Raw genomic sequence first — 12,936 nt, 5'->3', positions numbered from 1 at the left:
CGTTTTAGTACACATTAGGATCAAAAAATACAGACTGTGGTCCTGAAACAGATTAAGAAGGAACTTAGTGATTGGGCATGGGACCTCCAGCCCAGTGATCTGCAGGTCCACTTGGAGGTGATATGTTTCACTGGCAAGCCACAATTATGGGTCCTGATCGCATTCCATATCAAGGTGGTATGTTCTTTCTGTTAATTTGTTTTCCTGCAGACTACCCCTTCAAACCACCATTTACAACAAAAACTTATCATCTAAATATTAACAGTAATGGCAGCATTTGTCTTGGTATTCTAAGATCACAATGTTGCCTGCTTTATCAGTTTTAAAGTTCTTTTATCCATTTATCCACTATTATCTGATCAAAATCCAGATGATCTTCTAGTGCCAGAGATTGCACAAATCTATAAAACAGACAGAGATAAGTACAACAGAATATCTCGGAAATGGACTCAAGTATGCCATGTGATACTACCTTAAAGTCCTAAGGTCTGAAATAAACTTTAAATTACTGTTAAAAAATAATCAATCACTTTCTTTTGTATATATAGATTTTTTGAGCCTTTGATCTCACCACTCATATACCATCAATATATCATATAACATTCTGTTAAGAAGTATACTCTTCCTGCTTTCTAGAGAGAGGGCAACATGGAATAACAAAAGCCAGAAGGTAGCACAGTGACCATGGTTAGAATACTGTCCTCCGTGTTAAAGTCAGAAAGATAAGTGCCTACAACTCTTTTAATGGAAGAGAATTAAAAGTGGTACTGTAGAGTTGTGAAGGGCATCTAACAAGTGACGGTCAGTTGGTCCACACAATTTTGTTCCATTCTTACGAATTTGTATCAGCTTTCTCCTGTTGTTTTAACCAATCCCCACCATCTTGGTGATGTAAACAATAGAAATAGAGTTCTATAGGTCAGAGGTCTAGTGTGGGTCTCACTGGACTAAAGTGGCAGCAGACCATGTTCTTCCCAACAGACTAGGGGGAGCACATATCCCTGCCCTCCTTCTGCCATGTTCACAGACAACAATATTCTTTCTTTATCCTCTCTCTGTCTCCCCTATACTTAGGTTTCTCTTATATGTCCATGCAATAAAGTTGGGCACAACTGCAAAGCCATTTTAGTCATACTGAGCCATCCACTTGCATGGTGAAGACAAATATTCACAAGTCCCATGGATCAAGGTATGGGCATCTTGGGAAGTCATTGTTCTAAGTACCACATGAGGAAGATATTAGAGCTTTCAGAGGATGAGATAGAGACAGAGAACAGCTGAAAGAATGTTTTAGAGAAATGTCTATTACTGTAATTGTCAGGAAGAATCAACTGGAAAGTGGCATCATCCACAGACAGAACAGCAGGTATGAGGGCAATACTCTCAAGTTACCCATATCTCCAATTTAAGCACACAGAGAAATCCTTTCTAGTCACTGAATTGTTAAATCAACCAGTTTTCTCATGGCCCTGTCTGACATCATTTTCTCAGTTGGGGTAGCAGATAGAACCCCATCATTAGGTACTTGACATTTTATAGCATTATAGTGAAATAGATGATAATTATGACAACAAAAAATAAGTTGATGTCTTGTAAACCCAGAATTTCATGAGTAAAGTCTATCAAGAAAATAACAGTAAACAACATATATCCTATATAGATTGCCTTTAGGGGGAAATGTTTTTGACTTGGAAAAAAAAACTATGATATATATCAAGTGAAGGGCAATATTAGATTTAGTTTGTAAACATGAACAGAAAAGTTCAGTTTGCAAAAAGAAAATGTGATACAGACATGGCAGATTTTGCTTTAGAAATCTCAAATGAAAAATAATATGTCATATCTTCTGTGTTCTAATTAAATGCCTTTAATACCCTACACTCTTTAAACTGTATTTTCCTTAGTGAAATTGATTTTAACAAATGAGCTAGATAAGATTAATACTCAATTTAACAACCAGCTACAAGTATAGCTGGAGTCCACGGTCTTAAAGTTAATTCCAGTTTGAAATGTACAACTTAAGCTGCAAAATCAGTCATAGCTGATGGAGCTGAGGTCTAGACCCAAGGAGGCAGCCAGGGATGCCAAAGGAAACCCTTCAAACCACAGAGTGCGGAGGAGGTGAACATTTTGCCACCACTGATCTCTGTGCAGCAACACTTGGTTTTACATACGGTGAGTGTCTGGGATGTCTGTACACTGATGTGATCAGTCTCCTTAAAGGAGTGTGAATTAACACTGTGTTGACTTGAACAGTTCCTTTAGCACACTTGAATGTGTTCTTCGAATCCCAGCTGAAACGGAAGGGTGGAGGTGAGGAGGAATGTGAGATCAGAGAAGGGAATGACTGCTCAGGGCAGTCCACCCATGTCGGGGGCACAGTGAGGCGGTACAGATTGGGCTCTTTCAGGCTTGTCTCTACAGCTGGCCTTTCCTCCTCAGCTTGTGCTGACGACCTGGATCTTGAGGCTTTCACCTTTTTGTTTGGTTTGATTTCTTGCTTATCCTCAAATTGAACTCTCAGGTGAGAAGATCAAAGAAGCAGTGTCTTCTTAAACCTGGACCTTGACATGTTTTGAGGACATATCTTTTGAGCAGCTCAGATCCACAAATCAGAAATGCCTTCAGCTACTATTTTTTTACTCTCCTAGAGGCATGGTCATTAGGGTTTCTAGCTTCTTGACTTCACTCCTGAGTTAGAATGTCCCCTGGGAGCACAGGCAGGTGGCCTGTGGTGGGAGCAGTGCAGTCATACTTGACAGTTGCACTTGGCTTCACAAAGTGTCTGCCACTTCAGCCTGCCTGCAGCTTCCCTTCACTTCCTGAGACTCATCAAGCATTTGTGAGGTAGATATGAGCTGAAACAGATTTGTCTTTATTTTAAAACAATCTTTTATGTAATATGGACCACGGAAGAGACGGGAGAACAAATGGGATTATTTACACAGGAGAGCAAAGCAGAAAAAAGCTCCTATTCGGTGATGAATGAAGAAGTTAGGAATCAGTAGAAGATGTATTTGATAAATTGTAAGTGCAAAGCTGCGAGGTTTTTATATGATACACAACTATATGACAACTGTATTCATGGTGTGTTTGTTAGAGTTAAACATGTGTTATCTTTATGGCCAATATGGAATGATTTTGAAAATTTCCCGTCTTAGTCAGGAACATCATGCACAAACATCATGACCAAGAAGCAAGTTGAGGAGGAAAGGGTTTATTCAGCTTACATTTTCCACATTGCTGTTCATCACTAAAGGAAGTCAGGGCTGGAACTCAAGCAGGCCAGGAAGCAGGAGCTGATGCAGAGGCCATAGAGGGATGTTTCTTACTGGCTTGCTCCCCCTGGCTTGTTCAGCTTTCTTTCTTATAGAATCCAAGACTACCAGAACAGAGAAGGTGCCACCCACAAGGGGCCTCCCCCCCCCCCCCCGCCCTCCCCCATCATCACTAATTGAGAAAATGCCTTACAGCTGGATCTCATGGAGGCATTTCCTCAACTGAAGCTACCTTCTCTGTGATAACTCCATCCAATGTCAAGTTGACACACAAAACCAGGCAGCACACTTTCTGTCAGGAGGACTTCAAATACAGGCTAATGTTACTTTGAAAATGACATTCACTCTAAAATTTCACCATAGAAACCCATTATTTTACATGGTAGCTTCCAGCTGTGGGGAATAGTTCAAGCACCTGACTTCTGATATAACACAATCAGCTTTCAATGGGGTGCTTATAAAGATTTACAGTGATTACAAACATCTATATTTTATATTATGAGTAAATATCACAACAATGCTTAAAAACACGACTGAAATTTCAGAACATGACATTTCTGTAATCATGAAAATACAGGAAAAATCCAACACAGCTAAAATATTAAGTGTTTAGCAGGTGAATTCTTTCTTATTACTGATTAATTCTCTGCATTTTATCCCAATTTAGAACAACAACAATCAAACCCAAATGAGTAGATGTGAGGAAGTAAAAGAATTTACTGGTGTTTTCAAGGGAACAAGGAGAAAACCCACTCTCCTTAGCCGGAGGCAGTCACTGCTGCTGATTAAATGAATTCTGTTCCCTTCTTCTGAGATTGAAGCTTCACAAACTTCAGTATTGACCACAGCCTGAAGCATCAAATTGGCAAAGGAGAAATATTTGAAAAGTTAAGAAAAAAATTCTTTGAGATGAATCAAGACGAATGAAGGGGCACCAAGGGTTACAAAAGGCACGTTGTTTACTAGTTAAAATGCACCATGGTTTACTTGTGGCTTCAAATACATGATGAAAAAGCATCTTATAGGAAACATTAATGACTATTAATTTATTTGCTGCCCCTTTATAATTTCCTTTTAAAGTAAGGCTAGCTTTGACTGAAAATAGGTCATCCAAAACTTAGAAATCATCTATGAAATACCAGCTTCGTTAAAACTATTAAAGTGTGAAGTTTGGGTATCCACATCAATGAGTACTGATTCAGGTTGTATAAGCTCCTGAAAAAAAAATCTAACTTTTTAGGTTTGTAGCATATTGAGTTTTCAGCAGAATTTTTTCCAAAGAAGGTTTAGATTTATAGTATTATTAAACAGCAAATACAGAGACTTCCCATTCTCCAAGCACATCTCAAATGTTCAGACCCTCTAAATGCCAGTATTCTCTTTCAGAGGATTATATACTGGTAACAACTGTCAAGCCCACGTTGATTGACACATCCTCATTACACAAATCTGTAGTTTACACGAGAATCTGTTTTGGGGATTGATCATGTTATGAATTTTGAAAGAATAATGGCATGTATCACCCATGGCGTGAGGAAGAGGGAGAAGATTTCACTAGCATGCAAAACCACCATGCTCTTTCAGCAGCTGCTGTCCTTCTCAGAATCTCCACAACATTTTTTGTTTGCTTCACCTCCTGGCCTTGTGGCTGGACTAAAACCGGTTATCCGCATAGGTCTGCCTGGGGTTGGCCAGCATTGGACAGAGTTGAAACCACGCAGACTCTTTGTACTGGTTACTCTTACTCACTATAGGCTTACTTTCCTTTGTGTCATTTTGAGTCTTGTTAAGTCACTTATTGGCACAGAGTGATAGCCACTGTCTGGACACAGCACCAGTGTTACCCAACCTCCCCTCCAAAGAACATGGCAAAGTGGGGACTTCTAAGTTGGCAAGTTGAAGACATGAAAGATTTGCCTGATCTGAAGAGGGTGAGAGCACAAAGGCCAACAACGTGAATAAAGTCACTGTAAATATCCATGTACGGAGTGTTGTGTGGACACAGCTTTTCAGGTGATTTGGGTATATGACAATATGCTAGCGAACTTTTGCTTACTGTGACAAACCATGAACAACGTTAGGCAGGAAAGATTTGTTTTAGCCTACAGATTCCATGCACAACTCTGAGAATCGGGAAGCTGAGCAGACATAGGAAAGGGCAAGAATGAGAATCGCATATCCAAGACATCCCACCAGTTGAGTAGTTTTCCACAACATTCCAGTAATTATCTCCAACTATGAATCCATCATGAAAGACACCAGTATATCAGACTACCCTCGACCTAATAGCATCAGGGAAAACACTTCACTGATGTGCCTGAAGCTTACTTTGTACGTCTCCCAGGTGTTTCCCAACACAGTAGAGAAGGCACTCAGGATGAACCACCACAGCCAAGAAGCACAGTCCATAGATGGTGTGGTAAGGCTTCCTTAGTCCTGGAAGCAACTGCCAGATATGCATGTAGCTCAGAGATAGAACACTTGCCTGCATTGTAGAAGAAAGGAAGGAAGTGGAGGGGAGGCTGCCAGGCTAGCTTCTCAAGTGGCTATGTTCCGTGTCCCCCACATCCAGTGAATGAGGGGTACGCTTGTTTCACATTGTCAGAACTGGGTGGGGTCATGTTTAGAGCTTGCACTGTTGCCATGGAAATGAAGGGCAGTTCATTTTTGTAACTTGTGTTCCTCCTGGCATATGATGGGCAATATCCTGTTGTATGTTCATTTCCAGTTAGTGCATCGTCCTGGGGAAGTTGACTATTCCTTTATTTTTGACAGATCTTAATGATATTATCTTCTAACAGTTGAGTTTTGAGAGCTCTTTTTCTATTTTGTATAACCACCCCATATTAGTATTTGCTTTGCATATATTTTTATCCAAGTCTGTCACCTATTTTCTGATTTTTTTCTTGACTGCATACTTCACAGAGAATATTTTACTTTTAATCAATGCCAGCTGACCAGTTATTTCTTTCATGTTTAGCACTTTTGGTATTCTGTCTGAAAATTGATCTCCATGTCTGGGCAGGTATGGAGTTACTCTACAGGGTTCTTTCTGGAAGTCTTACAGTTTTGTCTTTTACATTTAGGACTATGGATATTGAGTATACCTTTGGGAATAGTGTATGTCTGTCACAAGATCCTTTCCCCTCTCTTCCATACTCTACACTAGTCTTTCCCTTTGCTTGGAAGGCAGCTGTCTCGTTGTTCCAATATTGCCTAGTGAAATGTCTGTTTTCTCCACTGTGCTGTCTGTGCTTCTTTGTCAAAGATCAGATGACTATATTTATAAGTGTCTATTTCTGGGATATCTATTATTACGCTGATCAAATAATCTATTCTTTTGAAAATATTACAATTATGTGAAGGGATTCACACTGTCAACCTCCTGGGAACTAAAATTCCTTCTACTTGTGTTTCACAGAAATTTTCTGAAAATATAATTGAAGATTTTGTAGAACATATTTTCCTAGTGTTACAATCAGCACTAAAGTTTTTCAGAATTTAAAGTAAAGATTAATTTACAGAAAGTATTTTCTCGGTAACAATTTTGTTTTACTGTATACCCCTTTGTGTCTAAGCATTTGTGTTTGTCTTAATTACTTGTATTTATTTATTTATTTATTTATTTATTTATTTATTTATTTATTGTGTGTGAAGTGCTTGGCTTAGGGAGGTCAGTGGACAACTTCTAGGATTTGAATCTCCCCTTGTACCATACAGATCTTATGGAGGGCCAAACTGGGCATTTCAGGCTTGGTAACAAGTGCCCTTACCTATTGAACCATCCATCTGACTGGCCACATGTCTAGTTTTAAAACCACATATTTTGATGAAGTGTGTTCAATGAATTCTTAGGACAATATTAGATTATAATATTGTATGTTGTCTTTAAGGGCATTCTCTCACAATTTTGTGATGTAGAGAGATGAAGAAATATTCTTGGAATATATTATTATAGTAGAATAATCTCCCCAATCCCTTTTGTAGTTCTGTTAGAGAAAAATCTCAGTTCAGGAACAGATTTTAAAATTAGCAGGTAAATACCAGTTATACATGTACTCCTTTCATTTATTGTTGTCTTAATGTCTTCTGTACGGTTGCTAAAAAATGAAAAGTACTAATTTAAGACTAATTTAGCAACTTAATTTTGATAAGAGTTTTGATAATATTGTATCCTACAATAAGAAAAATTCTCTGGTCATTTGGAGGCAACATATGCCCAAAGATTAATTCACAGTAGCCAAGTCACCAGACATGATTTGCCCAGTCCTTAAGTCACAGTATAAATTTCACATCATATAGGAACTATATTAGCTGACTGTGTAAGATACTTTCTTTGAGCAAATAGTTGTACTCTAGTGACCAGATTACATAAACAGGAAACAATCTTAGAGGCTGAGAAATAGAGCAATGGGAATTGAATTTTAATAGGTACTTCTTTCAATGATATTTTACTTTGTCCCCCCAGGGGAGGGAGATTTAGACTATATGTCTTATTGTAGTAATCAGATGTGTAGCTTAAATCTCTTCTTCAAAGTCTCATGCATTTTTCTACGTTGGTAAATGTAATGCATTGTTAGTTAAAAGTGTCATGAAATATGGTTTCAGTTTCCAATATTACGATAAATTTAAGACTAGATTCCTGTTATTTTGTTTTGTTTCTGTTGGGAAAAAAATCTAAATATAATAGCATGACAGGTTACACTGAATTCCAACCTTTTGTATTCATTCTTACCTCATTCAAGTTCAGAGTTTGCTACACATCCAGGTTGTATGTACTTAAGACCAACCTTGTAATTATATATCATTTTATTTGGATGGCTTACAGATCTTAATAGTTTAGCACTTTTTCATCCCTCTTAATATGCTGTTCCTGTTTCTTTTATGGATGACACATTCTTAAAGGTTTGTTTTCTGTTATGAAGTTATTGTCTGTGGTCTGAATGATGATGTAAATCTTTTATTCCACATTTAGTCCACAAATCACCCTCAGAAAGTAAAAAAGCAGCTATCATGCTGAGACCCTCCTTTCTTCCTGCTCTCTCTCATCCTTGTCAACTCTCCCATGATTTTCCATGGTATTCTGATGAAAATGAATGTGTGTGCCTTTCAGCTACAAATTAACATGTCAGCATATTGGCTGCAGGCAGGCTGTAATTCTGAGAAAATGGAAACAATGAACTTGGTATTCAAGTTATGTGTTCCTCCAAAATGTTTAGAAAGTGCAGTGCATTGTTCATAAGCCCATTATTTCAGAATTACACCAAAATTGTAAGTACAAGAAAATAGCTAAGGAGCCAGCATTAGGAATTCAAATTGTGGTAGATCTTGCCAACATCCTACTTTCTTTTGATGTGTGGCTTGAGTCCTTTACATATTAACTCAGCATTTTCCCCTTTATTCTATCAGTGGTGGTGGTAGTGGTAATGGTGGTGGTGGTGCCAGATGATAGTGATGGTAATTCAGTGTTAATCGGCTGCTGATGGTGGTGGTGTGATGGTGGTGGTGTGATGATGGTGGTGGTGTGATGGTGGTGGTAGTGGTGGCAATAGTGGTATGTGTAGGGGACTCTCTTGGCTCTTGTCTTCTAAAAAGAAATAATTAACAATAGACATAGATGATTTGAGCAAAAGTTTACTCAGCAAGACCAAGCAAAGCAAAGCATTCTGAAGAGAGATGGGCTTGATCTGCCTAAGGTGGGAAGCATCCTAGCAGGATCTGGTTTGCCAAACTTTTAAACAGACTTTATGAATATTTATGAGGCATGTGATATTATTATGGTATAAGATGACTCTTTTTCCATCTCAAATTATGGTGAATGAGATCTCCCTTTTAGGGTCCCCATAAAAGGAAAACCTGTCAAAACCACATTGCAAGTGATATTTACAATGATCTCCAGTCTTTGATGATAGAGAACTCTGGTCAGCACACATGTGTGGGCAAATGCCCTGGGGATTTCACTTTTGCTGCAGTAGAAACAACAGTAATTTAGAGGAAATCTCCCTATGCTGGGGCGGGGCATCTGACCAGCAGGAGACAGAGGCAACAAACAGCAGCTGTGTTGCTCCTGCTGCCTAAGGTCTCCTCTGCCTGTTGCCATTTCTTTCACAAGGACTGGGTACCCTAGCATTGATTTTTAACCCCTAGATTTGCTTCTACTGTGACATTTTTTTCACATGTTAATTTTGCCTGCAGTAATAAATCTCTTCTAAAAGACATGCTTGTGAGAGACATTGGATTTATTTGTATTAATGCCAATAAAGCAAATGGAACATTTACCACAAATATATCACATTTTATAGCTCTAAGGAAATAGGACAACTGACTAATTGTCTTTTTTTTTTTTTTTTTGGTAAAAAGTAAAACATTGGGAGACTCTGCACTTATTCAACATGAATTAAAAGACTAAGGGTAATTTTTACTTGGTATTGGGTGTCTTTATCACACACGACCTGATTCTTGGGGTGGCTCTGAAGAGCATTTGGAACATATAATGATACATTCAAATATTAGGGAAACATACACAGGTTCTGACAAATGGAAAACTTGTGATAGCCTATTAAAAACTCAATCACTATTATGTCACTATAATAGTGACATAAAACTCACTATTAATATTAAAAACTCAATCACTATAATGTTGGAAGGATATGTTCTCAGGTATCCTTGGGAAGTGACCTTGACAGGCACATGACTTACTGCCAGTGCAGATCTCCGTGTATCAGAGCTATCTTTGTGATCCCATGTTCTGAAAACTGGGTATCAACCTTTAACACGAGCACCACAGCCTTTATTTCTTTTCCTTGAGCGTTTACTTTCTTTACTGCCTTGATTTCACATCGAAATCTGAGCTTCAATGACAAAACACAGCAATTCTACTTATACGAAAACCCTCCATTACTTTGTTTGCTGAGGTGTAAAATAACTCTCATTTGGAGTCAGAACAAATCCAACCCAACCTCCGCTGATGCTGCAGAAAGAAAGTGATTAGTTCCTTTAATTTACGGGTGTTAAATACTTCCCATAGGATGGACTCTATAATGAAGTGATAACAGATCATTAAATAGTTATGACAACTAGATTCTGCTGAAATTGCTAATAAGACTAGATAAATATTGTACACACAAACTGATGATTAAATTGGGTGCATAAATACCCCTACTAACCTTCCACTTGGTTTTTCTGAATCCATGCACAAATAAACCTAATTCTTAGGCAATGACAATGTATACAAACAAGGCAGGTTTTAACTGCTGTTGCTTTTAACTATCTCTGTGGGAGAAGAGTGTGGATGTGGGTGTGTGGTTGCATGTGCACAGATGCATGTGTCTGCGTGCATGCAATGTGGAGGCCAGATGTCAACCTCAAATGTCAATTCTCACACAGGCAGGCACACACAATTTTAAGAGAAGAACTAGCAGATATCTTAGTAGAAAAAAAGATCTTGCTGTGCAAGTATGAAGACCTGAGTTCAAATCCCCAGATCCCACATGAAATAAGCCAGGTGTGGGTGTGCATGTTCGTAATCCCAGCACTGGGGGAATATAGACAGGCACATCATTGGTCAACCAGCCTAGTTCAGATAGAAGTTCAGATTCAGGGGGAGACCCTGTCTGAGGGAGTCATGTAGCCAGGTGCTTCATATGCTCTTTTGGCCATTGGAGCTTACACATGGGCTCAGAGCACACCTGTATCCCTGCACACACAGATACAGACACACACACACACACACACACACACACACACACACACACACAGAGAGAGAGAGAGAGAGAGAGAGAGAGAGAGAGAGAGCTGCAGCAGAATCAATAAGTACAAGATGTTTCTTTTTAAAAAAACATGTAAACTAAATGCCTTATTTGGGAAATGAGATGGAAATTATAGTAGAAATATTAATTTATCATAGTAGCAAATATGGACAGAATGAAATCAGCAAAGACAGTGCCTATTTTTTTAGGACTTCACTGAGATAATAAAAAGAAAGTAAGAATACACAAACATGCTTCTACCTTGAAAATTTAAGCTTATAAATAAGTCCATGCATTTGAAGTAGATCTTGAGAATGAAGCTTTTATGTAAGCAATGCATGATAACAAGAAATAACAAGAGGTAGCCACAGAATAAATGTAGTTACACTACACAGTCTTTCCCATTTGAAAAAAGAGAAAAGACAGGGAAGGGGCACAATGAAATAATTAGCTGTTAATAACTTGGGGAGAAATTAAGTTAGGTGTATATTTTATATAAGTTGCTGCAATAACTTTCAAAACGTACTGTACATAGGTAAAAATAAAAATGAAACGCAGTCAAATGCTTGTCAGACTTTAGATTTAAAAATTTTGAAATAGAAGATTCTCCAAGGAATTAAAGAGAGACAAGGGAATTTGACTGGAGGGTTTATAAGTAAACATTCAAATAAGAAAAGATGGAGACAGCTATCATGTTAGGAAACACAGGAAAAGGAAGAGAAAGAAGGAGACAGGGATCACAGAAAGGAGGAGACTGAAAAGCCAGGTCTGAGGCCTCCAGGCATGTTGATCCATGCGAAGCTCACCCTGGTGAAGGAGCTCTGAACTGGACCCCAGAGCTCCAGTCCATAGTGTATTAGGAAGGAACATCAGTAGAAGTAAATGTAATTCTTCGCAGTGATGAAATGTTTAGCACAGCATTTTACTGTAGCAAAGAAATTGGAAACAATCTAATCTGCAAAGTAATCCACTGTGGCAGGTGTTGCAGGCCAGGAATCTTCTGGGGAGCAGTGAACCCCCTACCATCTCAGGTGGGTGCCTGCGTGCTGGGACTCAACCTTACTAAGCTTCCTAGCACAATCCACTGTCCCACAATCCATGGAATTACATTCCATTGGCATGTCAAAAGAGAAGTTGCAGATTAAGCATGGTGCCTAAGAACAGATATGGAAACAGCCTTGAACAGGTATTCCAGGGATTTATGAAATTTTTATCTGAAAAGAGACATTAAATTGTGGATATTAGTATAGGATAATTTATAATCTGTTTTCTCCGCCAAATTTATTTGATTTTTAAAATTTTAAAAAGTCTCCAAAGTAAGCTCACCAGTAGAGGGAAACTTTCTGTACTCTCTGAATCTAGAACTTACCAAAAATAGGAGACAGTAAGATAAGAAAGAACAGAAGATTGCAAGGGTGTCTTCCCTCACTCTAGGGAGCATTTCTCTGGAGACCCTGGTCATAAATGGATGTCTGGTAGAACATTCTAGTCACTCAGTCCCAGTCCGTCAAAGTTCTGTGTGATGAAGAAGGACTGGTTCATAGGGATTTTCTGTTCAGTTCAGAATTTAGCCATAGTATTATGTAGGATCTTGGTAGCTTAGATGCTGGGTCCTCATTTGCTAGCCTGTAATCAACCACTTAAGCCGTGGCGATAGTTGCTAGGTGGCAAAGCCATGTGGCCTCCTTATTTCTGCTTGACATACCACACAAATAAAGCTGTGTGTGCATGAGCCTCACAGGCAGACTCTGGAGAAGGGTTTCACTGTCAATTTGAATTGTAGAATGTAGAAGTGTGTGTGTGTGTGTGTGTGTGTGTGTGTGTGTGTGTGTGTGTGTAGGATTCCACTTTCATTTTCCTTCTTGCAGCTTGAATTAAAAGTTAAATCCTCATCAGCTGATCCTATAAAG

General features: G+C 38.6%; 1 protein-coding gene and 1 pseudogene across 1 annotated transcript in view; both read left to right on the top strand.

Moving 5' to 3' along the window:
- The window catches only part of Trpm3 (transient receptor potential cation channel subfamily M member 3), an 863,316-nt gene that overhangs the window by 122,505 nt on the left and 727,875 nt on the right, over positions 1 to 12,936 (top strand).
- LOC127684504 (ubiquitin-conjugating enzyme E2 D3-like) lies at positions 108 to 477 on the top strand (annotated as a pseudogene).

This window comes from Apodemus sylvaticus, chromosome 1, assembly GCF_947179515.1.
Source record: "Apodemus sylvaticus chromosome 1, mApoSyl1.1, whole genome shotgun sequence".
Taxonomy (NCBI): Eukaryota; Metazoa; Chordata; class Mammalia; order Rodentia; family Muridae; genus Apodemus; species Apodemus sylvaticus.
Note: the sequence above shows the minus strand (reverse complement) of the source record. Positions and strands in the feature narration are given on the sequence as shown.